Below are 4,061 nucleotides of genomic sequence, written 5' to 3'. Positions count from 1 at the left end.
GACTTTTGACGAATTCGATTCGGGAGGGTTACACTCCAACTTGATAACGACATGTCAAAGTTTTACCTTCCGGGAATTGATTAATGTGAGGAAGGTTGATGTCTTTCAACCAAGTTTTTCTATAAAGCTTCAAACCTTTATGCAAAGCGATACTGCTTAGGACCGAAGCTCTGCATTCATCCCCAGCGTCACCGATTTCTGTTTCGGAAGTTATCGATAAAGCATTAGCCTCTTCTTTAGGTAGAAACTTCTTTTCCTTCTGGAATTTCCCATATGCTCTATGATTATTATTTAATGACTATCTAATGGTTTCTTCATATTCAAATTGTGATAGTGCAGTTTTCATCACTATTGAAACGCCAATGGAGAAGATCGATCAGTACTCGGCCCTTCTTGCTCTATTAATTTGTGCCGGTTTAGCAGCGGGTGTTAATGGGGCTCTTGAAGTAGGTTTCTACGATTACAGTTGTCCAAAAGCCGAATCCACTGTGTTCGAGGTTGTGAGAGATGCATTCCTAAACAGTTCGGAAGTAGCTCCTGGATGCATTTCCATGATTGTTTCGTCAGGCTAGGCTTCAATATTCCATCATTATATATTTTTAATATATCAACATCCAAAAATTCTGAAAATGCAAGTTTTCACAGTCGATGGGTCTGTTCTGATAGACTCCACTGCGAACAACACTGCGGAGAGAGATAGCCCTGTTAACAATCCGAGCCTTCACGGATATGACGTGATTGACACAGCCAAATCGAGATTAGAGACCATCTGCCCAAACACTGTTTCTTGTGCAGATATCTTAGCATTTGCTGCTAGAGATAGCGCAAAGCTGGTAAGCATGTGACAAGATATCTTAGCATTTGCTGCTAGAGATAGCGCAAAGCTGGTAAGCATGTGACAAAGTTGCAATATATTACGGAAGCCTCCACAACCGTCTAAAGTTTTATTAATTTATTATAGAAGCCTGTTTTTAATTGTTTAAATGCAGGATGAAGCATCTAACTATTTCAATTTGAAGCATGCGACAATGTGTATGCTAATTTAACTCTGAAACAGATTTAATTGCTGTCATTGGCAAAACAATGTTGAACAGCCAATAATTATTTTATAATTGATCGCAGGCATCGCCATATAAACTTACTCTCGGCTGGGATATTCCGGCTGGACGAAGGGATGGAATTGTTTCATTGGCTTCAAAAGTGGCGACAAATATACCTGCCCCTACGTTCAACGTAACCCAGTTGACACAGAGGTTTGCATCGAAAGGTCTATCCCAGAAGGACATGGTTATACTCTCAGGTGCATACAAATTTTTGTGAATGCATTGATGTTGGTATATTTATGGTTGTGAAGTAAGATCCTTCATTGCAATAAGATCAGATACACCAGAGTAACCATATATCATATCAGGGATTAAGATTTCAATGTTTAGTAAAAATATTGTAATTTGTAATGTTCATCCATGAGTGGGTTCTGCATGCAGGAGCACACTCAATTGGGGTCTCTCACTGCTCTTCATTCGTGAGCAGGCTATACAACTTCAGCAGCACTATTCAGACTGACCCATCTCTTGATCCTAACTATTCTGCCCTCCTCAAGGAGAAGTGTCCTCAGGGAAGCCCCAGCAACAACATCACAACCGTGTTCATGGATATTATTACGCCTGAAACTCTCGACAGCCTCTACTTCGACGGCCTTCAAATGAAACGCGGCTTGTTTACGTCCGATGCAACGCTCCTTACAGATCCCAACACGGCAACTGTAGTCAACGCAAGTGCTGGGAGCTATAACTTGCGCATGTGGCAGCAAAACTTTGCAGCGGCCATGGTTAATATGGGAATGATTATCGAACTGACGGGCAACGAGGGATAAATTCGTCGTAAATGCAGTGTGATCAATAGCTCATAAGCTAAGCGAGACGTGGCCTACAAATAGGATGGATGCTACCTGATTGGAATGGGATTTATTCCTGTTCTCATACGAATTCGATTAATCTGTGTTATTTTATTTGCCTTCCTCTCTTCTAATAATATAATAAAATGATGGTCTTCATATATTGGTCTCGATATCTTGGGTTCAAGTTTTCTTCAAATGAAATATATGTAATCTAAGATAAAAAAAATAAAAACAATTATTTAATTTAATTGTATATGTGATATATTGATAATGTTAACCCACACTAATAAGATATGTAGTTTTCATATTTGAGCAACTATTATTTAATCATGTAATTTTTTTATATAATAATAACATATGACTTTAATTATGAATGCAATATATTATTTTTATTATTTTTTATAAACAATTATACGAATAAGTAATATAAATTTATTTTAATTTGAAATTTATTTTGTATTTAGGAGTTAGTTGAGAGGGGACAACTCAACTCCGTATTGAGAATAAGAAAAGTTGCATATTTCTGTCATACTAAGAAATATATTAACAAAATGTTTTAATCATAATAATTTTTATAAATCCATTTTAAATTGAAATTTATTATACATAAAGAGGGATCAACTCTTTGAATATTAAACAATGTTTAACATCAAAGAACATATTTTTGAAATATATACATTTTTTAACTATTAATACTTTTATTTATAATCCACATTGAAATATTTTTTTGTTATTGATATTTTGCATAAATATTACATGTCAATTCCATATTAAATATAAAAGAAATTAGATATCTTCATTATATGAAATCCACCTTTAATGTAATGATATATATTCTAATAAAAATACAACTAAAAAAACAGCAACAATACTTTAGTATCATATCTATATAAGGCATCTCATAGCATAGAGGCATATGTATTTGATGGCACATTCATATGATTAAATTCCTAAGATGTAAGTGAATTTGGCATTGCAACACCAATTTATTTCAATACATTAGGGCATAAATTCCTAAGATGTAAGTGAATTTGGCATTGCAACACCAATTTATTTCAATACATTAGGGCATAGCATAGATATGATGACATAGGTTTTTTTTCAAGTAAAGCAAAGTGTTCTATTATTTTAAGAAAATGTTACATGTATGAGTGTATCATTTAGATTTTTCACCAACCTTAGTTTTATTTGATTTATTAGTTTTATTTGATTTATTAAGTAGGTGATATATGAAAAAGTCTTATTTAACTTGTTGACTAGATAATATATAAAAAAAATATAAACACAATCACCACTAAAACTAACCTGAATTTTATATACAAAAATATAGACACAACTAACACAAAACTAATTATCCATATACCAATAACCCAAAAAATCGAAAAATAACCCAAAATCTAAATACAATCCAAAATCACGCTTTTCTTTTAACATTAAGTAGTTATTGTTTACAATGGATTCCCAAACTCATTGTCTAAGATGTATTCCTAAACTCCTAACCTTTATAGTAAGAGATGATCTTTAGCCCTAAGAAATTAAATATCCATTCTCGTAGGATATCATTTCCATTTATAAAATAAAAAGTCACATTTAGCTTTTATTACCCAAACATAGAGAAAGCGCAATGTACATAAATGCCTTTTATTTTCTCCATGATTAAATCGACAACATCGTATGCCGTGCACCCATCATTGCAATGTATGAATGTGCCTATCATGGCAATGTGTGAGTATTAATTAAGGACACATATCAGCCCTGCATAAAGAAGTGGTATAAATTGTTTTCACATACTTATTTGGTCTCACTTATGTTTTATAGATTTTTATGAAGGGTGATTTCGTAAAATTTGTTGTTGAAATTAACATTCAGATTTATTATAAATTTGGTTATGTGATCATTATAAATCAATATTATTAAGTAAGGGATGCAATGAAAAAATATTGTAATTTTATATTTCAGAGAAAATTTGATATTTTAATATTTAATAGTTTTTTTTTAATATTTTTGGAAAATTGTGATATTTTAATATTTAATATTCTTTTTTAATATTTTTGGCAAAGTTTTATTTAAATGTAAGAGAAATTGTATTTTCTCAAAAGTGGGTATTTTTTTTCCTCGATATTTGAAGTTTGAAACAATATACTCTAGTTTTTTTGTTTTGTTG

At 32.2% G+C, this 4,061-nt stretch overlaps 1 pseudogene; it reads left to right on the top strand.

The window, feature by feature from the left end:
* Positions 1-362: 362 nt before the first annotated feature.
* Positions 363-1,909, top strand: LOC149171758 (peroxidase 5-like; annotated as a pseudogene).
* Positions 1,910-4,061: the final 2,152 nt, after the last annotated feature.

The sequence above is a fragment of the Pinus tabuliformis genome, chromosome 4_2 (assembly GCF_031772625.1).
Source record: "Pinus tabuliformis cultivar Carrire ecotype Pingquan chromosome 4_2, CPIR1, whole genome shotgun sequence".
Lineage (NCBI taxonomy): Eukaryota > Viridiplantae > Streptophyta > Pinopsida > Pinales > Pinaceae > Pinus > Pinus tabuliformis.
The sequence above is the reverse complement of the archived record's forward strand: the minus strand, read 5'-3'. Positions and strand labels throughout refer to the sequence as shown.